The 26,851-nt window shown below is 41.0% G+C and overlaps 1 long non-coding RNA gene and 1 pseudogene across 1 annotated transcript in view; both read right to left on the minus strand.

The window, feature by feature from the left end:
• Positions 1-7,280: 7,280 nt before the first annotated feature.
• Positions 7,281-26,851, minus strand: part of LOC134738922 (uncharacterized) — a 38,588-nt gene continuing 19,017 nt past the window's right edge. The window contains exons 2-4 of the long non-coding RNA XR_010125206.1: positions 11,759-11,888; positions 8,896-8,953; positions 7,281-7,405 (exon numbers count right to left, since the gene is read on the minus strand). This is a non-coding gene — a long non-coding RNA (uncharacterized LOC134738922). The remainder of the gene's footprint in view (positions 7,406-8,895; positions 8,954-11,758; positions 11,889-26,851) is intronic.
• LOC129021565 (magnesium transporter NIPA3-like) lies at positions 9,703-10,728 on the minus strand (annotated as a pseudogene).

A 26,851-nucleotide genomic window follows, 5' to 3' on the forward strand; every position in this document is an offset into this window, starting at 1 on the left:
TAAAATGTGGATTATAACAGAACCCTCACAGGGCATCCAGAGATGGAGGCTGTGCGATGAGCCGAGCCCAGGCCTGTGGAGTTTTCTGTGCTCTGTGCTGTTGCTGTTGTCATCATTAGCCACCGGTTTTCAAATCTCGGAAGCCTCTTAGACAGAAAACCAGCTGTTCTCGATGGCCACTTGTGAAAGGAGAAGCAGATTTGTTAATCAGAATGATTCAAAGAACTTTCTCCCAGCAACAGTTGTTAAATCCAGGCCTTGGAATTTTCTCTGAAAGAGAATTCTGCTGGGTGCCGTGCCTCACACCTGTAATCCCAGCACTTTGGGAAGCCGAGGTGGGAGGATTACTTGAGGCCAGGAGTTCAAGACCTGCCTGGGCAACATAGTGAGACCCGTATCTACAAAAAATAAAAATAAATTAGCTGAGTAAGGGAGAGCACGCCTGTAGTCCCAGCTACTCAGGAGGCGAAGGCGAGAGGATTGCTTAAGCCTAGGAGGTCAAGGCTGCAGTGCGCTATGATTGCACCACTGCACTGCAGCTCGGCAACAGAGTGAGACCCTGTCTCTAAAGAAAATAGTAAGTACAAATAAATAAAAGAGGATTCAGTATCATCAGACTTGAATGGTTCCTGAGAGAGAAAAGACCTAGATCATTCCTTAAGTTCCCCCTGGAGCCCCAATATCTTGATTCTGTGACTCTTCACATCTCCCTAATTAAATTGTCTGGTTTAATCCTCTCCTTGAGCCCTCTCCTCAGCCTCTGTCCTCCCCAGCCTTGCATCCGTTCCATGCCCACCTTCCATGCTGGGGATGACTTACAAACTGCAGGCTTGCAGATTCACAATCACTCAACAATATGCTGCACAGACAGACTGCCCTCCTCCATGGACATCCTCTTTTGTGCGAAGGCCAACTGCTTATGGGCAGTTGGAATGTCTTCTAAGCAGACAAAAGGCCTGCTCAAGTGTGCAACTATTTGGGGGCAGTGGCCACTCCCTCCGCGGGTGGTTAAGGGCTGTGCTGCCTGGAGCCAGCTGCTGAGTCCTGGAGAAGAATAGAGCAGGCATGTGGACGCGACAAAAGGTGCCCGGCCCTGTGCCCCAGGCCAGCCCAGGACGCAGCACATCCTCAACATATGGGTCCCTGGGGGGGGTCCCCTCATTTAACAATCATGATTTCCCTCTTCAGGAGACAACAAGATTTGGAAACCTTAAATGGGCTGTGTGACTAAACTAAATTCCCAAGGCAGCCAGAACCAAGACACTAATTGCCTTGGCTCATGGTTCTTACCCTCCATGAGACAGATTGGCTCATTTTTCAGGCGACTAATTATTAATTTGAAGCCATGAATAGAAAGAGATGGGAAAGACCTGTCACCTCCTGCTTGGTGAATGCTAAAGCTTTGTCATTTGCAGGCACAGGAGAGTGCCGTCGGGCCTTTGAGTGAGCCAGGCGACAAATCAGGGGTCCCATATGTACAAACTGCATCCTGGCATTGCTTCTGCTCTGTGCAACGTGGTGGGAGCCCACTTACAATCAACTGCCAACATCAGAGCTCGTGGGACACAAGAGCCATGTTATCTGAGGCCTCAAAAAATTCAGACTTCGGAGAGATCTCCAAAGTTTATATAAAAGTCTCTGCTGGTATAAAACAGTGCAATTCTGAGTTACACTGTCAGAATTTTAAAATGTTAAAGTCCTTTATACAACTTTAAACTTGTGTCTTAGCTGGGCACAGTGGCTCACACCTGTAATCCCAGCACTTTGGGAGGCCAAGGTGGGTGGATCACCTGAGGTCAGGAGTTCAAGACCAGCCTGGCCAACATGGTGAAATCCCCGCCTCTACTAAAAATACAAAAATTAGCCAGGAGTGGTGGCAGGCACCTGTAATCCCAGCTACTCAGGACGCTGAGGCAGAATTGCTTGAACCCAGGAGGTGGAGGTTGCAATGAGCCGAGATCGCACCACTGCACTCTAGCTTGGGTGACAGAGTGAAACTGTCTCAAAAAAAACAAAAAACAAAAAACAAAAAAACTTGTGTCCCATGAATAAACCACACCTTTGACACTATTAATATTTTTAATAAACTCAACAATTATCTTGGGAATGGTACAACTTCTTTGCACTGTATTTTGGTATATTAAAGGCATTCATTACTCATTAAATGCAAACAACTAGACCAGGCATGGTGGCTCACGCCTGTAATCCAGTACTTTGGGAGGCTGAGGCGGGTGGATCACCTGAAGTCAGGAGTTTGAGATGGGCCTAGCCAACATGGTGAAACCCCATCTCTACTAAAAATATAAAAAATTATCTGGGCTTGGTGGTGCATGCCTGAGGCAGGAGAATCGCTTGAACCCAGGAGGAGGAGGCTGCAGTAAGCAGAGATCACGCCTTTACACTCCAGCCTGGGCAAAAAGAGAAAAACTCCACCTCAAAAAAATAAATAAAATAAATGCGAACAACTAAAATTTACGATAACTTTTGGTAACTCATTTTCTCCCCAGCTATTATTTAAAATTTCAAATGTATAGAATTGATAGTATTTACAATGAATCCCCATAGATCTACCACATACCTTCTACAATTAATGCTATCAATTGTAAATCAAAGAACATGACTGAGGCAAGCCTCAATCTTTTTAGGACGTTTACTTGCCAAGGTTAAGGACATGCCCAGGAAAGACCATAGATCCATGGGAAAAACTGTGATCCATACCTTTCCTGAAGAGGGTCTGGGGATTTCAATATTTAAAAGGAAAAGAGTGGGTATTGGAGAAAGAGAAGGAAATTTTTTAAAGGTGTGGGTAGATAAGAGGCAAATGGTTGTATTCTTCTGAGCCTTTGATCAGCCTTACATGTGAGAGGAGGACAGAGAAACAGGCACTTATGCATTCATGTAGCTCAGTGATTCTACATTTTTACGTGAAATAAAATAGACATAGGGCAGAGGAAGCAATCAGATATGCATTTGTATCAGTGAGCAGCAAGATGAACTTGAGTTCTGTCCTTTGTACCACACCTGTGAAGATAAGCCATCAATTTACATTGCCAGGGGGAAATTCAACAGAACTGTTTCAGGGTAAAGATCTTGGGGAACACAAGGAATTTCCTAGTGGGCAAATTGTAAGGGAGGCATGTAGCTTTGTTTTATCTTCATTGCTGTCTTATTTAGGAAGAAAACGGGAGGCAGGTTTACATGATCCGGATTCCAGCTTCACTCTTCCCTTTGGCATTGTGAATTTGGGATCTCAAGATTCATTTTCCTTTCACACAGTCTATCACATTTGTAGTGCATTTCACATGAAGTTGCTGGCATCGGGGTGCTTTGCCTCTAAACACCTCAGCGTGCATACTATTACCAGCCACATTTATGGGGATTTGGGGATAAAACTTATATAGAATGTCACATCCACTCAAAAGCTCACCTTCTGTGAGTTTGGAAATGCGTACCCTATCAAGATGCACAGGATTCATGCCCTCAGAAGCCCGGAGGCCCTTTCCAGTCAATCCTGTCCCACCCCAACTCACCCCCAGTCCAGCCCCACAGGCAACCACAGTTCATTTTTTTCACCATAGTTATAACTCATTTTTGCTATAATATTTATATCCTAATATACCTGGAACCTCAATAAGTAAAAGTGGTCCAGGGCCCTGTCATCTTCCATGAGGTCCAGAGAGCCTCCTTACTTTCTTTTTTGTTTTTAATTTTTTTTTTTTTTATTTTTGAGACAGAGTCTCGCTCTGTTGCCCAGGCTGGAGTGCAGTGGCACGATCCCGGTGCTCTGCAGGCCCCACCCCCTGGGTTCACACCATTCTCCTGCCTCAGCCTCCCGAATAGCTGGGACTACAGGTGCCCGCCACTGCACCCGGCTAATTTTTTGTATTTTTAGTAGAGAAGGGATTTCACCGTGTTAGCCAGGATGCTCTCGATCTCCTGACCTCGTGATCCACCCACCTCGGCGTCCCAAAGTGCTGGGATTACAGGTGTGAGCCACTGCGCCCGGCCCTTTTTTATTTTTTAAATCACCAAATCATCAATGTGCCCCTCCAGGTCTAAGAAGGTGAAGGGCAAATTACAAAACACAAGCTGGCTTTAAGCCCATGAGTCTGCAAGATGTGTTTTTCTTTTCTGCAAACAGGGAATATTAAGCCTGGCTGCTTTGCCTGTTCTCATGGGACACTTTAAAACAAGCAAAGGCTGCACTTTACACTTTGTTGGAGAACACAGAGCTCTTTGGATCTTTTGAATTGGAAATACAATCTGGAAAAAAAAAAACAGAATTAGAGATTGATGTAAAAATCCCATTTTTTAGGCAAAAATCAACAATGGATGCTAAAATTAATGGGTGGAACGTTGAGTAAGAAGATATTTACATAGTCTCAAAGTATCACCATTTTTTAATTGGGTTTTTTAAGTTCTGAGAGTTGTTTATATGTTCTGGAAAGTAAGCCCTTCTTACACATATAATTTGCAAATATTTTCTCTCATCCTGCAGATTTTCTTTTCGCTTCTTGAAAGTGTTCTTTGATGCACAAAAGTTTTTAATTTTGGTGGGTTGCAGTTTATCTAGCTTTTCTTTTGTCATCTGTGTCATAGCTAAGATTATATTGCCAAATTCAAAATTATGAAGATTTATCCCTACATTTTTCTCCTAAAAGTTTTACAGTCTTAGCTCTTGTGTTTAGGTCTTTGATCCACTTTGAGTTAATCTTTGTATACAGTATGCAGCATAGTCATTCTTTTGCATGTGGATATACAGTTGCCCCAGAATTATTTGTCGAAGAGACTTTTTTCCAATTAATGATCTTGGCACCCTTGTTGAAAATTAATTGATCATAGATGTATTGGTTTATTTCTGGACTCTCAATTCCATTTCACTGGTCCATCCTTATGCTGCAACCATGATTCTTTGATTACTGTAGCTTTGTAGTCAAGCTTTGAAATTGGAAAGTGTGTGTCTTCAAACTTTATTTTTTTTTCAAGATTGTTTTGGCTATTTGGGGTCTTGCAATTCCAGGTGAATTTTAGAATCAGCTTTTTCATTTCTGCAAAAAAGACCGTTGGTATTTTGAAAGGCATTGCAATGCATCCGTAGGTCACTTTCAGGAGCAATGCCATTCTAACAACTCTACGTCTCCCAATCCACAAACACAAAGTGGCTTCCCATTTGAATCTTTTTAAGTTTCTTTCAGTAATGTTTTATAATTTTCAGTGCACAAATCTTGCACCTCTTGGTTTAAATTTATTCCTATGTATTTTATTCTTTTTTATGCTATTATAAATAGAATTGTTTTCTTTTCTGATTTTTTAAATAGAGTCAGGATCTTGCTCTGTTGCCCAGGCTGGAGTACAATGGTGATCCTAGCTCTCTGTAGTCTCAAACACCTGGGCTCAAGTGATCCTCCTACCTCAGCCTGCTGAGTAGCTGGGACTACAGGCAAACGCCACCACACCTGGCAATTTTTTTAAAGAGACTGGGTCTTGCTCTGTTGCCTAGGCTGGTTTTGTACTCCTGGCCTCAAGCAATCCTCCCACCTCAGTCTCCAGAAGTGCTGGGATTACAGGCATGAGCCACCACACCCGGACAGGATGGTTTTCTTAATTTCTTTCTCAGGTTGTTCATTGCTAGTATATAGAAGTACAGCTGATTTAATGTATTGACCTTGTACCCTGCAAATTTGCTGAACTTGTTTATTAGCACTTATGGATTTTTTATGAATTCTTTAAATTTTTTATATATAAAATTATGTCGTGCCATAGAGATAATTTTACTTCTTGCTTTTCAATTTAGATGCCTTTTTTTCTTGTCTAATTTCTTTGGCTAGAACTTCTACTGCAATGTTGAATGGAAGTGGCAAAAGTGGGTATCCATTCCTTATTTCTGAGTTTATAAGGAATGATATCAGTCTTTCACTTTTGATGGTGGGATGTTAGTTGTGGGATTTTCACAAATGTTCTTTTTTTTATATACTTTAAGTTTTAGGGTACATGTGCACAATGTGCAGGTTAGTTACATATGTATACATGTGCCATGTTGGTGTGCTGTACCCATTAACTCATCATTGAACATTAGGTATATCTCCTAATGCTATCCCTCCCCCCTTCCCCCTACCCCACAACAGGCCCCGATGTGTGATGTTCCCCTTCCTGTGTCCATGGGTTCTCATTGTTCAGTTCTCACCAAATGTTCTTTATGATATTGAAGAAGTTTCTTCTACTCCTACTTTGTCAATTGCTTTTATCATAAAAAGGTGTTCAATTTTGTCAAATGCTTTTTCTGCATTGATGGAGGTGATCATGTTTCTTTCCTTCATTCTATTAACGTAGTATGTAAAACAGATTGATTTTCATATATTGAACCATGCTTGCATTCCTGGAATAAGTCCCACTTGGTTATGATGTGTACTCCTCTAAATATGTTGAATTCGATTTGCTAGTTTTTTGTATTTATACTGCTATGGACTGAATTGTGTTCCCCAAAAATTTATAGATAAATCCCTAACCCCTAATGTGGCTGATTTAGAGATAGGGCCCTTAGAAGGTAATTAAGATTATTAAGTTCATAAGGCCTAATTCAACAGGATTGGTGGCCTTATAAGAAGAGGAAGAGAGAAATATCTCTCCCTCTCTCTTTTGTCACATGCACTCAGAGCTAAGGCCATCTGAGGACTGCAGTGACAAGGTGGCCATCTGCAAATCAGGAAAGAGCCCCCTCCAGACAACCTCGCTGGGCCTTCATCTGGGACTTCCAGCCTCCAGTACTGTGAGAAATAAATGTCTGTTGTTTAAACCACCCAATCTATAGCATTTTGTTATGGCAACCCAACCTGACTAATATGTGTACTCACAAGGGATATGATCTATATTTTTCTTTTCTTGTGATGTCTTTATCTGGCTTTGGTATTAGGGTAATGCTGGCCTCAGAGAATTAGTTAGATAGAAAGCTTTCCCTCTTCTTCTACTTTTTGGAAGAGTTTGAGAAGGATTGTTGTTAATTCTTGTGTGAGCACTAATTTGTAATCCTTAACGACACACATGCAGATATTCACATAATAAATCTTAAGATATCTACATGATGACAAAGTATTGAAATACATACATAAACTACCAGGTAAGACTAACAGTCAGAATATAGGGGTTCAGCATTTTATTCTCCCTTAGACAATATCTTCTGTTTGAGAAAATAATTTTAGTGTTAAATTTGCAATAACATATTGTTTTTTAATGCATATGCCAAACAGTGATTTTTGTATAGACAGTTTTCAATATTTCATTGTTTCTCTGCATACTCCAACTCATTAAGTCTTTCCCAGTCTTCCTCCTGGGCATGCATATATGTCAACACCAGTTCATTTTCCCATCCAGGGTACACACTGAGCCTTGTGTTTCAGGAACCTTTGACCTGAGCATAACATACCAAGGGCAAAATCTTTGTAACAGGTGACACAGATCAATTTCTGAAACTTAAATTCACCAGAACAGAGAACCACTACAGTCTCAGGTTGGATGTCAAGAAAACTGCCATTAATTTCCTCACCAAGAAGGTGTCCTAGAGAAATCAATAAAGCTCTTAATACTAAAAGAAAAAAAATTAAATAATTTCTGCAGTTTTCAAATGCTATCTTTTCAGAAGATACTTTCACAACTCAGCCTCCTGACGTAGCTGGGACTCCAGGTGCACACCACCACACTCAGTTGATATTTCTTACATTTTTTTTTAGTGATGATGTCTTGCAATGCCCAGGCTGGTCTGAAACTACTCCTGGGATCTAGTAATCCTCCCACCTCATCCTCCCAAAATGTTGGGATTACGGGTGTGAGCCACCACCCAGCCATAAGATACTTTTCCTACAAACTTGTGTTCATAGCTTATATGTCTCATATACAACTAAAGTGAAACAGCAATGAACAGAGTAAACACATATTTGATCTGAGGTGTAATTCCACGGACCTTCCATGGATCATCAATTTTCAAAAATTTAGAATGCATGGAATCGTACTCAACACTACACTGTGCTGAAAAGACTGCAATGGCACATTAGGGCCTTGCAGCCATCTCAGGTTGTCATTGTGGACATTGGTCCTAGTTTAATAAAACTGGGGAAATGCTGAAGTCAGCTTAAAAGAATTCTGAAGAATAAGATTTACTATTACTACCCTGGGAAGACTTGAGCTACCTTAGAAACAAGAAACAAAACCTAACAACATTTAAAGTTAGAGCAGAAAAAATCCAGTCAACCTGAAATTTTTTTAATGACAACTTTTCAGTTAGAATTTGTGTTTTGAGAAAAATAGGCTTAGTATAGAAATAAGATAAGAAAAAGACATAAGAGATAAGAAATAAGATAAGAAAAATAAGTTTAGTATAGAAATAAGATAGCCAATTTCTTTTCCATAAAATCAGTAAGTGATAGTAAATCTGTCCATTATGTTAAAGACCACCAAAAATGGAATTGCTGCCATGCATTGAAATAGGAAAATGCTATGGACATTTTAATGTGCAAAAGGTATTGTCTTGCAGTAACCCCTGGGGTATTAATATTTTGTTTTGCAGGAAGTTGACTCTCTATTAGGATATACCTATTTTTAAAGATTAGTAACTCATCATAATTTCCTTAATAAGGGAAGAAGTACCAAATTTCAAGACAGCCATCAAGATAATTTGTTCAGATTTTTCACAAAGATTTTTCTAGCTGTTTCCACACAGTCTATGGAAAACTCACCCTTTAGGGATAAAACACTTGAGAACAATTGAAGTGTACAGTATAATCCTGAAATAACCCAGCGATTATTTTACAAAAAAATCTCTATGTCAACAAGAAAAATAACCTTTGGGATAATAGTAAAAGAAAGGAACAAAATGAACATAAGTGACTCCAAAGCTGAATTTACCTGAACTTCTTCAGAAACTTCATTTTATGTCATCCAGGTCTGAGTTAATTAAAGGAACCTGTGAAAACAATAGCATGTGTGTTTGTTTGTGTGAAAAGAAAAAAAACAGTTTCCTTTATTTGAGGTCTAAAGTATTTTTCTTTTCCTCCATTCTTCCTCTTTAATGGGTAGTAAATTCTTATGATATGTCAGTAAGTTACAACTTATAAGCTTTTCGTGGGTGGGTATGTCTTGTGTATTCTAGCCCATTAAGGAATAAATTTCCAAAGCAGGCTTGTTTTTCCTTTAAGATAATTAATTAGCTAACCAGTTTAAGAAGATGGAAGTTGCAGAAGGGAGGACAAAGCACTGGTGATCTCACTTCTCAGTTTCAATAATTTGAAATTATGACTTATCAGAGAAAATAACTGATACTCTGCTTATCAGAACACTGCTAACTTTCTATTGATGAATGTAAGTCATACAGCCACCAAGGAAAAAATGAAGAGCCACCTGGCAGAGACAAATATATTGTGGCCAGAAGAAAGAGATTATTCTGAGACACACATAGCTCTTTGAATTCTTTGACTTCTTTGATCCCTAGGGAATATTTCAAAATTTGCAGAAATGAAAAGCAGCAGACGTCTTCTGGAGGAGAATCAATCTGATTTTCAAATTTAATGGCCAAAAAGATGGCATTTGTACTTGGCCTCACATCTAAATTAGTTAGAACTTCAAAAATGCTAACTTTCCTAGTTCCAAGAAGCAAGCATTCATTTTCCTCTTTGACTGTCTCATACTGGTTAAAATTCAGTGTTTCTAGAGACTTCAATCATCAGTTCTGCTAAACAAGGTAATGTTATCATTGTATCCAGGGCTAAACACTCCAAGTTCTCTAGTAAAACAGGACTGCTCTCATTGCCATTCAGAGAGATGACTTCTTTCTTAGCAGTGGATGTCAGCTTACTCCAGGTAATGTCAGTATTTTTAAAAGCATGTAGAAGAAAGATGCCAAGGATAATAGTGAAGAATCCATTCAGGGTCTCGATGATATCTCCAGCTTTCATGCCATACCACTCTTGGAGTAAGATGGCAGAGCAAGTCACTACCATGGATGTGAAGAACGCAAAATAAATGGGAGTCACAGGAGATGTATTAACGGTGTCTGGTGCCTTGAGATAGTTAATCTGTGTAGTCACCAAAAACACAAGTATAGCCAGCAAAACAATGACCAGGGCATGCTTCTAAACTGGCTTCCATTCTAGTAATTCCTTAATGGCAATACCCAGGCCTTTGGCATGAGAAACTGAAAATGCTCCAGTCAAAGAACAGATTGAAACATAGACCAATATATTGGTCTGTCCTTTCTTGGGAGCCACAATCATAATCAACACCAAGATCACAATTATGATCACAGCAAAGGAAATAAATCCTGGGTCTCTCAATTTCATTTCCATTTCGTGCAAAGAAGTGACTTCCTCTTCTTCTGGGGTATGGATAACCATCACAGTTGACCCCAATATGCAGCCTGTTTTCCCATAAATGTTCAAGTGCTCATTTAAAAAATAGGAAGATAATATTGCACTTATGAGAACACTCAGAGGGCTGGGGGGGTGAGGGTGACCAAGATGGCAGGTGCAAAAACATAAGCAGCAAAATGTGCAGCCTCTCCTGCTCCCATGGCCAGCACTCCTGCCCCCCAGAGCCATCCTTCGGGTCAGAATGTCCACCTTGTCCAGTTCTAATGATGCTTTTGTTGGCCAGTTGCAAGAGACCCTTCTTTTTCAATATGAAGCTGGAGCCATATCCTTCTTGGCAGGGCTCTCTGTGCCACAGCCTCACATGTTCCCCCATGTCCCCAGACGGGGCTCCAGGATGCAGACGCTCTTTCCTCAGCCACCTGGGCCTCTCCTCCCCATGGACCTGCCAGATTGTTGTTAATTCTTTTTTTAAAGAAAACCACTCTATTGAGGTAAAATGAACATATAAAAAGCTGTATATATTTAATGTATACATTTTGATAAGTTTGGGAATAAGTATGTACCTGTGAAATCATCACCACCATCAAGGCCATAAACACATCCATCACCTCCCGAAGTTTCCTCCCACCCCTTTATTATTATTAATATGATTATTATTATTATTATTATTATTGAGACAGAGTCTTGCTCTGTCACCCATGCTGGAGTGCAGTGGCACGATCATGGCTCACTGCAACCTCTGCCTCCCAGGCTCAAGTGATCCTCCCACATCAGCCTCCTGAGCAGCTGGGATCACAGGCACAGGCCACTATGCCCAGCTAATTTTTGTATTTTTTGTAGAGACACGGTTTCACCATGTTGGCCAGGATGGTCTCACACTCCTGACCTCAAGTGATCCACCTACCTCGGCCTCCCAAAGTGCTGGGATTACAGCTGTGAACCACTGCACCCAGCCCCTTTATTATTTGTATTTGGATTTTGTTTTAGTCACTGTTTTGATAATAACACTTACCATAAGATCAACTTGCCTTAGTAAATTTTAGGTATACAATGTCGTATTGTTAGCTATAGGCATCATGCCACACAAATCTCCAGAGCTCATTCGTCCTGGATAACTGAAGCTTGGTACCTTCTGATCATCATCTCCCCATTTCCCCCTCCCCCCAGCCCATGAAAACCACCATTCTACTCTCTGCTTTTATGAATTCAATTATTTTAGAGTCCACATTGCTATGGTTTGAATGATGGCATCCCCTCCAAAATTTATGTTGAAGCCATCCCCAGTGCAGTAGTATTAAGAGGTATGGTCTTTGTGATGTGATTAAGTCATGAGGGCTCTACTCTTATGAATGGGATTAGCACCCTTACTAAAAGGCTCAAAGTCAAAAGGAGTGCTCTCTCACCATTCTATCTTCCTGCATGTGAGGACACATGCATCCCTCTGGAGGAAGCAGCAACAAGACACCATCTTGGAAGCAGACAGCAGCCTTCATCAGACACCAATGCTAGTGTCTTGATCTTGGACTTCCCAGCCTCCAGAAACATAAGAAATAAATTTCTGTTGTTTATAAGTTACCCAGTCCCAGATATTTTGTTATAGCAGCACAAATGGACTAAGATACACCCATAAATGAGATCCTGCAGCATTTGTATTGCTGTGCCTGGCTTACTTTGCTTAACATAATGTCCTCTGGGTCCATCTATGTTGTCACAAATGGCAGGATTTCCTCCTTTTTAAGGACTAAATAATATTCCTTTGCATGTATATACTATAATTTCTTTTTATTAAGTGAAATCAAGTTTATTAAGGAAGTAAAGGAATATAAGAATGGCTACTCCATAGGCAGAGCAGCCCTGAGGCTGCTGGTTGGTTGTTTTTATGGTTATTTCCTGATTATAGGCTAAACAAGGGATGGATTATTCATGAGTTTTCGAGGAAAGGGGTGGGCAATTACCAGAACTGAGGGTTCCTCCCATTTTTAGACCACATAAGGAAACTTCCTGACATTGTCATGGCATTTATAAACTGTTGTGGTGTTGGTGGGATGTCTCTTAGCATGCTAATGCATTATAATTAGTATATAATGAGCCAGAGGACACTTTTTCATTGCCATCTTGGTTTTGGTGGGTTTTGGCCAGCTTCTTTACTGCATTCTTTTATCAGCAAAGTTTTTGTAACCTGTATCTTGTGCCAACCCCCATCTCATCCTGTGACTTAGAACACCCAACCTTCTGGGAATGCAGCTCCATGGGTCTCAGCCTTATTTTACCCAGCCCCTATTCAAGATTGAGTTGCTCTGGTTCAAACACCTCTGGCATATTTCCCCCCTCCCTTTTACAAGGGAAACTTTAATCCTAAAGGCTGTAAGCAGATGAAGATCTATCTTCTATAACTTCTTCAGGCTGAATAGGGGCAATGATATTCCTGCCTAACTATTAGGGCATCTCATATTCAGGGTAGAGAGGAGCTGAGTCAGAAAGCATCGGTATGGTAAAAAACAGTTCAAAAACAACTGATAAGACTAGAATCTAATAACAAGTATACCACAGTTTTTGAAACATAATTTTTCTCTCTCCAATCTCACATTTTTACTAAAGACAAATAATGGTAGGATGAATTTGTTTGCAAAAATAAGCTTTAGTCTTATACTTGGCCAGATTATTTGTAAAGTGCAGCAAGAATAATTTTCACATAGGCTTTTTTAATTGGCTTTGATGGAACATTGTTCCATAAAATGAATCTCAGATAAGACTTTTTTCAAAGCCAAGCCCAGCCTTGAGTTTGTACCCTCAAATACCTATAAGTTGGGAAATTCCTTTTCTCTTGTGGTCACAAGGTAATTTGGGGCTCCTGGGCCTGTTAGAAAGTGACATACTTGGCCAGGCACGGTGGCTCATGCCTGTAATCCCAGCACTTTGGGAGGCCAAGGAAGGCACATTATGAGGTCAGGAGTTTGAGACCAACCTGGCCAATATGGTGAAACACTATCTGTACTAAAAATACAAAAATTAGTTGGGCATGGTGGTGTGCACCTGTAGTCCCAGCTACTTGGGAGGCTGAGATAGCAGAATCGCTTGAACCTGGGAGGCAGAGGTTGCAGTGAGCTGAGATTGCACCACTGCACTCCAGCCTGGGTGACAGAGTGAGACTCCATCTCAAAAAAAAAAAAAAAAAGTGACATTCTTTACTTACCACAGGTTGGAAACCCTGTACAGGCACTATGCAGACAATGTATGAGGCCAATTATCCCAAGGCGCTTTTATTGGCTCTGTAAGTCAACTTTGATTCTTAAAAGGAAACTACGCCATTCCAGTCAAAGCCTTGGTAAATTAAGTAGTTTCTCCAATTGCGTCCAGATTATTATTGCACTTATGCAAATAACTATATTGCCATAAGTTAAGAATACTCAGAAATAGTTTTCAAATTCTGGAGAAATCAGGTAGAGAGAAACAAATATGCTCCAAATTTTATTCACAGGAGTATACCTTACTCAATTGTTAAAAGCTGTATATAGCTCAAAAGAAAAGTTTCCTTGACTCTGGAAAACAAAACAAAGTATCCTCAGCATTTTAAGCAAAAATTTTCAAAAAGATTACTTCAGTTTTCTGTTAGATCAGTCCATGCAGTTACCTCTTGTTCTGTTTGATATTCATGAACATTTCAGCTCTCCAAGAGAGTTCTAAAAGTTTTTTTCCCCCTATTTTAATGTCACAGTCTCCAAAGTTATCAGAAACCTGCATTCAGGAACATCTGTCAAAGTCCTATAGCTGATTATAAACCACAGTTTAAAGAGGATCAGAACAAGACAATTGTCTGTGAGTGACAAAAAAATCTTAGGACAGTCACTATTAAAGCCAAAATTGACTAAGAAATTTGGTTACTTCTTGCCGGCTGTCAAGATGGCCAAATAGGAATAGCTCTGGTCTGTAGTTCCCAGTGAGATCAATGCAGAAAGCAGGTGATTTCTGCATTTCCAACTGAGGTACCCAGCTCATCTCATTGGGACTGGTTAGACAGTTGGGCACAGCCCACAGAAGGCAAGCCAAAGCAGGATGGGGCATTGTCTCACCCAGGAAGTGCAAGGGGTCAGGGAACTCCCTCCCCTAGCCAAGGGAAGCCATGAGGGACTATGATGTGAGGAATGGTGCATTCTGGCCCAGATACTATGCTTTTCCCACAGTATTGGCAGCGTGCAGACCAGGAGATTCCCTTGGGTGCCTACACCACCAGGGCCCTGGGTTTCAAGCACAAAACTGAGCAGCTGTTTGGGCAGACACTAAACTAGCTGCAGGATTTTTTTCATACCCCAGTGGCACCTGGAATGCCAGTGAGACAGAAATGCTCACTACCCTGTAAAGGGGCTGAAGCCAGGGAGCCAAGTGGTCTAGCTCCATGGATCCCACCCCCATGGAGCCCAGCAAGCTAAGATCCACTGGCTTGAAATTCTCACTGCCAGCATAGCAGTCTGAAGTCCACCTGGGATGCTTGAGCTTGGTAGGGGGATGGGTGTCTGCCATTACTGAGGCCTGAGCAGGTGGTTTTCCCCTCACAGTGTAAACAAAGCCACCAGGAAGTAAACAAAGCCACTGAACTTGGCAGAGCCCACCAGAGCTCAGCAAAGCCACTGTAGCCAGACTGCCTCTCTAGATTCCTCCTCTCTGGGCAGGGCATCTCTGAAAGAAAGGCAGTAGCCCCAGTCAGGGGTTTATAGATAAAACTCCCATCTCCCTGGGACAGAGCACCTGGGAGAAGGGGTGGCTGTGGGCTCAGCTTCAGCAGACAAACATTCCTGCCTGCCAGCTCTGAAAAGAGCAGCAGATCTCCTAGCACAGTGCTCGAGCTCTGCTAAGGGACAGACAGCCTCCTAAAGTGGGTCCCTGACCCCCAATGCCTCCTTACTGGGAGACATCTCTCAGCAGGGGTCAACAGACATCTCATACAAGAGAGCTCCAGCTGGCATCTGGAGGGTGCCCCTCTGGGACGAAGCTTCCAGAAGAAGGAACAGCCAACAATCTTTCCTGTTCTGCAGCCTCCACTAGTGATACCCAGACAGGTCTGGAGTGGACCTCCAGCAAACTCCAGCAGACCTGCAGCAAAGGGGCCTGACTGTTAGAAGGAAAACTAACAGAATGGAATAGTATCAACATCAACAAAAAGAATGTCCACACAAAAACCCCATCCAAAGGTCACCAACATCAAAGAACAAAGGTAGATAAAGCCATGAAGATGAGGAAAAACCAGTGCAGAAAGGCTGAAAATTCCAAAAACCAGCATGCCTCTTCTCCTCCAAAGGATTGCAACTCCTCACCAGCAAGGGAACAAAACTGGATGGAGAATGAGTTTGACAGAAGTAGTCTTCAGAAGATGGGTAATAACAAACTCCTCTGAGCTAAAGGAATATGTTCTAACCCAATGCAAAGAAGCTAAGAACCTTGAAAAAAGGTTAAAGGAATTGTTAACTAGAATAATCAGTTTGGAGAAGAACATAAATGACCTGATGGAGCTGAAAAACTCATGAAAAAATTCGTGAAGCATACACAAGTATCAATAGCTGAACTGATCAAGTGGAAGAAAGGATGTTAGAGATTGAAGATCAACTTAATGAAATAAAGTGTGAAAATGAGATTAAAGAAAAAGAATGAAAAAGAACAAACAAAGCCCCCAAGAAATATGGGACTATGTGGAAAGACCAAACTTATGTTTGATTGGTGTGCCTCAAAGTGACAGGGAGAATGGAACCAAGTTGGAAAATACTCTTCAGGATACTATCCAGGAGAACGTCCCCAGCCTAGCAAGACAGGTAAACATTCAAATTCAGGAAATACAGAGAAGGCCACACAGATACTCCTCAAGAAGAGCAACCCCAAGACATATAATCAGATTCACCAAGGTTGAAATGAAGGTAAAAATGTTAAGGGCAGTCAGAAAGATCAAGTTACCCACAAAGGGAAGCCCATCAGACTAACAGCAGAACTCTCTGCAGAAACCCTAAAAGCCAGAAGAAAGTAAGGCCAATATTCAACATTCTTAAATAAAAGAATTTTCAACCCAGAATTGCATATGCAGCCAAACTAAGCTTCATAAGTGAGGAGAAATAAAATCCTTTACAGACAAGCAAATGCTGAAAGATTTTGTCACCACCAGGCCTGCCTTACAAGAGCTCCTGAAGGAAGCACTAAATATGGAAAGGAAAAACCAGTACCAGCCACTGCAAAAACATATCAAATTGTAAAGACCATTGACACTATGAAGAAACTGCATCAACTAATGGGCAAAATAACCAGCTAGCATCATCATGACAGGATCAAATTCACACATAACAATATTAACCTTAAATGTAAATGGACTAAATGCCCCAGTTAAAAAACACAGACTGGCAAATTGGATAAAGAGTCAAGATCCATTGGTGTGCTGTATATTCAGGGGACCCATCACCCATGCAAAGATACACATAGGCTCAAAATAAAGGGATGGAGGACTGTTTACCAAGCAAGTGGAAAGCAAAAAAAAAAAAAAAAAAAAAAGCAGAGGTTGCAATCCTAGTCTATGATAAAACAGTCTTTAAACCAACAACAATCAAAAAAGACAAAAAGGGCATTACATAATGGTAAAGGGATCAATTTAACAGGAAGAGCTAACTATCCTAAACATACATGCACCCAATACAGAAGCACCCAAATTCATACAGCAAGCTGTTAAAGACCTACAAAGAGACTTAGACTCCCACACATTAATAGTCAGAGACCTTAACACCCCAGTGTCAATATTAGACAAATCAATGAGACAGAAAATTAACAAGGATATTCAGGACTTGAACTCAGCTCTGGACCAAGCAGACCTAATAGACATCTACAGAATTCTCCACCCCAAATCAAGAGAATATACGTTCTTCTCAGCACTGCATCACACTTATTCTAAAATTGACCACATAATAGGAAGTAAAACACTCCTCAGCCAATGCAAAAGAATGGGAATTATAATAAACAGTCTCTCAGATCACAGTGCAATGAAATTAGAACTCAGGATTCAGAAACTCACTCAAAACCATGTAACTACATGGAAACCAAACAACCTGCTCCTGAATGACTACTTGGTAAATAATGAAATTAAGGCAGGAATAAATAAGTTCTTTGAAACCAATGAGAATTAAGACACAACATACCAGAATTTTGGCACAGCTAAAGCAGGGTTTACAGGGAAATCTATAGCACTAAATGCCCACAGGAGAAAGCAGGAAAGGTCTAAAATCAACACCCTAACATCACAATTAAAAGAACTAGAGAGGCAAGAGCAAATAAATTCAAAAGCTAGCAGAAGACAAGAAATAACTAAGATCAGAGCAGAACTGAAGGAGACAGAGACACAAAAAACCCTCCAAAAAATCCATGAATCCAGAAGCTGGTTTTTTGAAAAGATTAACAAAATAGATAGACTGCTAGCAAGACTAATAAAAAAAGAAAAGAGAGAAGAATCAAATAGACATAATAAAAAATAATAAAGAGGATATCACCACTAATCCCACAGAAATACAAACTACCATCAGAGAATACTATAAACACCTATGCAAACAAACTAGAAAGTCTAGAAGAAATGGATAAATTCCTGGACACATACACCCTCCCAAGAGTAAACCAGGAAGAAGTCAAATCCCTGAATAGACCAATAACAGTTCTGAAGTTGAGGCAGTAATTAATATCCTACCAACCAAAAAAAGTCCAGGACCAGACGGATTCCCAGCCAAATTCTATGAGAGGTACAAAGAGGAGCTGGTATATCATTCCTTCTGAAACTATTCCAAATAATAGAAAAAGAGGAACTCCTCCCTAACTCATTTTATGAGGCCAGCATCATCCTGATACCAAAACCTGGCAGAGACACAAAAAAGGAAAATTTCAGGCCAATATCCCTGATGAACATCAATGCAAAGATCCTCAATAAAACACTGGCAAACCAAATCCAGCAGCACATCAAAAAGCTTATCCACCATGATGAAGTCAGCTTCATCCCTGGGATGCAAGGCTGGTTTGACATATGCAAATGAATAAATGTAATCCATCACATAAACAGAACCAATGACAAAAACCACATGATTATCTCAATAGATGCAGAAAAGGCCTTCAATCAAATTCAACACCCATTCATGCTAAAAACTCTCAATAAACTAGGTATTGATGGAATATATCTCAAAATAATAAGAGCTATTTATGACAAACCCACAGCCAATATCATACTGAATAGGCAAAAGCTGGAAGCACTCCCTTTGAAAACCAGCACAAGACAAGGATGACCTCTCTCACCACTCTTATTCAACATAGTATTGGAAGTTCTGGTCAGGGCAATCAGGCAAGAGAAAAAAATAAAGGTATTCAATAGGAAGAGAGGAAGTCAAATTGTTCCTGTTTGCAGATGACATGATTGTATATTTAGAAAACCCCATCATTGCCAGGCACGGTGGCTCACACCTGTAATCCCAGCACTTTGGGAGGCCAAGGTGGGCAGATCACCTGAGGTCGGGAGTTTGAGACCAGCCTGACCAACATGGAGAAACCCCATCTCTACTAAAAATAAAAAATTAACTGGGCATGGTGACACATGCCTGTAATCCCAGCTACTCAGGAGGCTGAGGCAGGAGAATTGCTTGAGCCCAGGAGGCAGAGGGTGGAGTGAGCCAAGATCACACCCTTGCACTCCAACCTGGGCAACAAGAGTGAGTTTCCATCTAAAAAAAAAAAAAGAAAGAAAGGAAGAAAGAAAGAAAAGAAAACCCCATCTTCTCAGCCCAAAATCTCCTTAAGTTGATAAGCAACTTCAGCAAAGTCTCAGGATACAAAATCAATGTGCAAAAATCAGAAGCATTCCTATACACGAAAAACAGACAGACAGCCAAATTATGAGTGAATGCCCATTCATAATTGCTACAAAGAGAACCAGATACTTAGGAATACAACTTACAAGGGATGTGAAGGACCTCTTCAAGGAGAACAAGAAACCACTGCTCAAGGAAATAAGACAGGACACAAATGAATGGAAGAACATTCCACGCTCATGGATAGGAAGAATCAATATCATGAAAACGGCCATACTGTCCAAAGTAATTTATAGACTCAATGATATCCCCCATCAAACTACCACTGACTTTCTTCACAGAATTAGAAAAAACTATTTTAAATTTCATATGGAACCAAAAAACAGCCTGTATAGCCAAGATAATCGTAAGCAAAAATAGCAAAGCTGGAGGCATCACTCTACCTGACTTCAAACTGTACTACAAGGCTACAGTAAACAAAACAGCATGGTACTGGTACCAAAACAGAGATATAAACCAATGGAACAGAACAGAGGCCTCAGAAATAATGCCACACATCTACAATCATCTGATCTTTGACAAACCTGACAAAAACAAACAATGGAGAAAGGATTCCCTATTTAATAAATGGTGTTGGGAAAACTGGCTAGCCATATGCAGAAAACTGAAACTGGACCCCTTCCTTATACCATATACAAAAATTAACTCAAGGTGGGTTAAAGACTTAAACATAAAACCTAAAATCATAAAAACCATAAAAGAAAACCTATGGGATACCATTCAGGGCACAGGCATGGGCAAAGTCTTCATGACACAAAAAGCAATAGCAACAAAAGCCAAAATTGATAAACAAGATCTAATTAAACTAAAGAGCTTCTGCACAGCAAAAGAAACTATCATCAGAGTGAACAGGCAACCTACAGAATGGGAGAAAATTTTTGCAATCTATCCATCTGGCAAAGGGCTAATATCCAGAATCTAAAGGAACTTAAACAAATTGACAAGAAAAAAACAAACAACCTCATCAAAAACTGGGAAAAGGATATGAACAGACACTTCTCAAAAGAAGACATTTAAGCAGCCAATGAACATGAAAAAAAAGCTCATCATCACTGGTCATTACAAAAATACAAATCAGTCTATGGCCATACCACCCTGAATGTGCCCGATCTCGTCTGATCTCAGAAATGCAAATCAAAACCACAATGAGATACCATCTCACTCCAGTTAGAATGGTGATCATTAAAAAGTTAGGAAACAACAGATGCTGGAGAGGATGTAGAGAAATAGGAATGCTTTTACACTGTTGGTGGGAATGTATATTAGTCCAACCATTGTGGAAGACAGTGTGGCAATTCCTCAAGGATCTAGAACCAGAAATATCATTTGACCCAGCAATCCCATCATTTGGTATGCACCCAAAAAATTATAAATCATTCTACTATAAAGACACGTGCACACGTATGTTTATTGCAGCACTATTCATGATAACAAAGACTTGGAACCAACCCAAATGCCCATCAAAGATAGACTGGATAAAGAAAATGTGGCACATATACACCATGTAATACTATGCAGTTATAAAAAAGGATGAATTCATGTCCTCAAGGACATGAATTAAGCTGGAAACCATCATTCTCAGCAAACTAACACAGGAACAGAAAACCAAACACCGCATGTTCTCACTCATAAGTGGGAGTTGAACAATAAGAACCCATGGACCCAGAGAGGGGAACATCACACACTGGGGCCTGTCAGGAGGTGGGGAGCTAGAGGAGGGATAGCATTAGGAGAAATACCCAATGTAGATGATAGGTTGATGGGTGCAGCAAACCACCACGCCACATGTATACCTATGTAACAAACCTGCACATTCTGCACATGTACCCCAGAACTTAAAGTATAATAAATTTTTTTAAAAGGAATTTGTTTACTTCTATGGCATACAACAATTTTACATAACAATTATAACTATTAATAACATACACTAAGCCATATCAGAATTATAGGAGTTTCCCATAATTTTGGAACACATACCAATAATATATTTATACAAATATAGCCCAAAGAAAGCCAAACAGCACTTCATATTTGACAATAGTTTCTGTATGACTTTTATACCAAATAAGTCAAATTTCACCTTTAGATTACTGTACTCTTATGTTAAATCCAAGTCTTAATAAAACCTTATAGACAAATATACCTAATTTTAATATTTGACCTTAAAGTAAGATTCTCATAAACCTTTTATAATCCTTTACAAATTTTTGTGAAAGAACAGATCAGTGCTCTAAGAAAAACCTGTTGTGTTCAGTTTATGGAAAAACTAAATAATATCCTTTTTACTTTGGCCAATATGTTCATACAGAGAATTTTTTACAACATTAATTTTTCACAAGCTTTCCACAACTTGTTCAAACCTTCAGCTTTATCCTACCTAACTTAAAACAATCCTTAGCTATCTAAACTAGGCCCAAGAAAACCCACAGTCTGTTGCCTTCTTATAGTCTCTTACCAAAACACATTTCACTTTGCATGTAAAACTGTTTCTTCAGTAACCTACTAAAAGTCATTACAATTTTAATTTTTCTGACAAAATATTTGATTTAAGCACTTATTATTTTTAAGCCAATTAATCAGAGCTCTTTCATATATAAACATCACACACAGCATATATAAATACACAGACAGACAGAAGATCCAGTAATTGTAGGGTTTTTCATTTTCCAGTTTCTTATTTAGATTACTGGTTTCAGGGTGGAGCCCTTGGAGGAACAGGGCCAGGAAAGCATGCAGTTTCTATGGCCTAATAAGTAGGCACAACTGGAAGGCAAAAAAAGCCCCAAAATTAAAGGTCCCATTTTTCTTTTTTTTTTTTTTTTTTTTTTTTTGGAAATAAAATATCTTGGTTTTATTTTTATTTTTATTTTTATTTTTTTTTTTAAATTTATGAAGTATTTATTGATCGTTCTTGGGTGTTTCTCGGAGAGGGGGATATGGGAGGGTCATAGGATAATAGTGGAGAGAAGGTCAGGAGATAAACACATGAACAAAGGTCTCTGGTTTTCCTAGGCAGAGGTCCCTGCGGCCTTCTGCAGTGTTTGTGCCCCTGGGTACTTGAGATTAGGGAGTGGTGATGACTCTTACAGGGCATGCTGCCTTCAAGCATCTGTTTAACAAAGCACATCTTGCACCGCCCTTAATCCATTTAACCAAGGTCCCATTTTTCATATTGGATCCTAGATCCCCAAAAGAGAAACACTACAGAACAACGTGCAATGATTTTACCATGCATTTCATTGCAAAGCAATCCAAAGACAATCAGCACATTCTATGATTAGCCCATCCCCCTGTGAGTCTTATCTCTCACTGTGGGGGTGGGCACATTTTCATACCTTCTAGGTAGCCAAGAGCATGCTTCTCTGATCCAAACATACAAAGAGCTGAGTATCTCCCTATAACTGCCATTAGCCACCCCTAAAAGTATATTTCCTACCTAGTCATTACACACCAAAGCTCTCTCACAATATGAAGTAATATCTGGTATCCCCAGAAGTCAAAAATGTTGGCTAATACAATGCAAAACGTAACAGAGCCTTAGATTTTGAGAGAGATCTATCCACTTTCAGTTCCTGGGGTTTCATGAGGAAAACAGAGGTTTTTCCCAAAACAGGGTCTGTGGCACCTCCTATTTTTCTCAAGGAGTTCCAGGCTGTTAGAGCTTCAATATGTGGTTTTAATTAAGCTGACTTTTAACAATAGTGCTCTTTTTAAAAATCCTTTTAAACCTCTTATTACCCAACATTAGTCATGCCAAATCACCAGTATTTCTGGCTTTTGAACTTTACCAAACATAACCTCCCAGGTGCTCAGAGAAAGGAAAATTCAAGATGGTTCATGGAGGGGAGGAGAATCAACAAGTGGTAAAGGTCGTATAGATATCAAACAAGGAATGACTCATTCCCTAAGCCAGGAATTGAACCCTGAACCCAGGCTGCCATTGGAAACAGACAAAGCCTTAGCCACAAAGCTTCAGCATTGGGCAGTTTCCACTGCTCTTCCCAGAAGGGGCTTAGAGTAGCCAATTTTGAGCTTGCAGTGGCTTTTAACTGCTTAAGATAATTTTTAGAGCCAACTATGACATGAATTCCAAAATTCCTGTTCTCTGGATGGTGTGGAGACCAAGAGAAAATACTGCCACGTGGTTACAAGGTCAAGCTCCAAAGGACATGAAACAAGATGAGAGGGAAACTTCATCCAGTATTTTTTTTTTCAGAGACCTGCAGCAAGGTTTGTAACTGACCAGTTTGCTGGGCTGGCTTGTACAGCAGTCTTATGGGGTCCTAAGCCTGTGTTCTATCCTAAGGTACTTCTCTTTATGACACGACAATACAGAAAGACAAATTTATAGCACAAAGTATACCAGATTTGCCACTCCACTTAACACCCAATATCAAATTGGCAAGGCTCAAACTTGCCCCCAGATGGGTCCTGTCATGTTTAATCCACTGCACTCCAGTGGTGCTCATATTTGTAGGAAGAGAGCCATGGATCTCTTGGCCACGCTTGTCTGTAATAGAGCTTCTGCAACATGGAGCTGGGGAGAGATGTGAGATGCCATCTACTATGGTGAATCCATAGCCCAAAGTCAGGAGCTCAGGTAGGGAGGGAGTCCATCTTGTTGACCACATCCACCTGGAGTCAAACTTCAAGGAGGGAAAGGAAGGAGATCATCAGTGCCACAGACCCCACCATTCTTACCAATATTTAGTAATATTCTGGAATAAATGCTTTTCCATTTGCAGTTTGCCCTTAAGAGAATTTCCAGAGATTTTATGTGGCTGTTTCTTTTTAATAATTTTCACCAATGATGGTTGTTTTGCTTGGGAGAGGATCTGCAGAGCCCTTCATGCCACCATTCCAGAAGTGCGCCTCCAGGGGGCAATGAGTTGGGGCTGGTATAGCACTGTTTTGGCAATAGCTGACTAGTACAACAAGCCTGCTTCCTTCTCCTAAACTACCATCTAGCGTTCACTGTTTACTCTTTGCTACTCATGGGGTAGATATTGTTCTTAATCCCCATTTTACACATGATAAAAGTAAAGCTCAGAGAAATTGAGCTTCATCTCACCATCAAAGAGCTGCTAAAACACAGTGGTAGAACATGAAGCAGAGCACATTTAAGTACATGTCCTCCTGAAAGAGCCATGTTATTCACATGTTAGTGTGTGTGTGTGTACATGCTGATATTTATTACATATGAGGAGAGTCACTTTCTTCCTGAATTTGAAGTATTTTTTAAAACATATTATTTGGGGTCATAATGGAGTGTGAGTAAAGTAGTTAAGATATATTGGCCGGGCACAGTAGCTCACACCTATAATCACTTTGGGAGACTGAGGCAGGAGGACTGCTTGAGTCTAGGAGTTCGACACCAGCCTGGGCAACACAGCAAGACCCCTATCTACAAAAAATGAAAAAAATTAGCCAGGCGTAGTGACATGTGCCTGTGGTCCTAGCTATTAATACTTGGGAGGCTGAGGTGAGAGGATTCCTTGAGCCCAGGAGTTCAAGTTTGCAGTGAGCTGTGATTCCACCACTATGCTCCAGCCTGGGTGACACAGCAAAACCCTATCTCAAAACAAACAAAACAAACAAACAAAAACAACTATCAATTATAATAATAACTTTTCTGCATTGAATTCATAAACAAGAGGCTTCCAAACTTCCCTAATAAAATGCACTTATGTCAGGGTCTCTCCCTCTTGACAGATTTGGAGGAAAAATGGGGGCTGCAGGATATTCCCCTGTCTGAGCCTCCTCTTCATGATGGGAATGCAGTGCTAAGGGAAGCACATCCTGGCCGATGGCAGAAGGGAGGGAGTAGGCTAGAATAGCTCTGAGCTCCCTTTCTGCTCCAAAACTTTAAGATTCCATGAGCTAGGATGTCAGTGACTCTTCACCCTATGGCCTTCAGACCCTAGCTTTCCAGCACCAACTTCAATCAGCTCCAACCACCAACATCTCATCTCTGTGTCAGAACCTGCAAACACAGCAGGTCAGACATACAGAGGGATTCACACTCAATAATGACTGACAGGACCCAGTTTATAAATACCCCAGCTCCCTCCTGCCTCAGGCTCCACATCCAAACCAAGGCAGCATGAATCCAGAAGTGTTTCTGTGAAGCAGAGGAAATGTGACTGGGCAGAAAGCAGGAGTAGAGTTGTGTGAAGCCAGGAAGAGGAGGGCACAGCCAAGGGCAGCCCCTCTCTGGGCAAACTGTGGGGTCAGCAGTGCAGGAAGAGCAGGGGACTCCAGTCGGAGGCTCAAGGGTCAGCTCTTGTTACATGACATTCCAAAATACAGATCATCCCTTTTTGTTCATGATCTAAGGTGTGGCAAAGCTCAAAATTGGGGGCACATCATGACCTTTCAAAAGTTACAAGGAACTTTGACACAAAATGGGACCTCGGAGCTGTAGTAACGTCAAGTCAACCCAGCCCTGGCTCTCCAGAGGAAGAGGGCCAGGCCCAGGTCAGCACCAGCCACATCTCACACCCATCCTCAGCAGAAGTCACCCCTGAAGGAATGCCAGGGTCCAGCGGACACCATGCCCAAGCAGAAATGACAGAGGAACTCCAGGCTTATCAGCTCTGCATTGACCTTTCTGCCTACCCACTGTTACCCCTCTTTCAAGGCCAACCTCCTCCAGGCCCAGCCACAGCACTCTCCCTCCTATGCAGTCACTAGGAGTACTTGCCTGGAGCCAGGCCCACTGGGTTAGGATCCTGGCTTGTGAGTATGACTTTCAGCAAGTCTTTTTTTTTTTTTTTTTTTTGAGACAGGGTCTCACTTTGTCACCCAGGCTAAAGTACAGTTGAGTGACCTCGGCTCACTGCAGCTTCGACTTCCAAGGCTCAAGCAATCCTCCCACCTCAGCCTCCCTAGTAGCAGGGAACTCATCCTCCCATGTAGCACCACCACACCTAGTTAATTTTTTATATTTTTGGTAGAGAAAGGTTTTCACCATGTTGTCCAGACTGGTATCAAACTCCTGAGCTCAGGTGATCTGCTTGCCTCTGCCTCCCAAAGTGCTGGAATTACAGACATGAGACACCATGTCCAGCCCCAGCAAGTCTTTTGTGCCTCAGTCTCCTCATCTGTAAAATGAAGATAATAATAGTTATCTCAGGAATTGATTTAAATAGTGCATGTACCAATGTCAAGAAACCTGGCAGACACTGCCTCTGTAGGCTCCACCTCTGGGGGCAGGGTACAGACAAAAAGACAGCAGTAACCTCTGCAGACTTAAATGTCTCTGTCTGACAGCTTTGAAGAGAGCAGTGGTTCTCCCAGCATGCAGCTGGAGATCTGAGAACGGGCAGACTGCCTCCTCAAGTGGGTCTCTGACCCCTGACCACCGAGCAGCCCAACTGGGAGGCACCCCCCAGTAGGGGCAGACTGACACCTCACACGGCCGGGTAATCCTCTGAGACAAAACTTCCAGAGGAACGATCAGACAGCATTCGTGGTTCACGAAAATCCACTGTTCTGCAGCCACCACTGCTGTTACCCAGGCAAACAGGGTCTGGAGTGGACCTCTAGCAAACTCCAACAGACCTGCAGCTGAGGGTACTGTCTGTTAGAAGGAAAAGTAACAAACAGAAAGGACATCCACATCAAAAA

This window comes from Pongo pygmaeus, chromosome 21 (genome assembly GCF_028885625.2).
Source record: "Pongo pygmaeus isolate AG05252 chromosome 21, NHGRI_mPonPyg2-v2.0_pri, whole genome shotgun sequence".
Taxonomy (NCBI): Eukaryota; Metazoa; Chordata; class Mammalia; order Primates; family Hominidae; genus Pongo; species Pongo pygmaeus.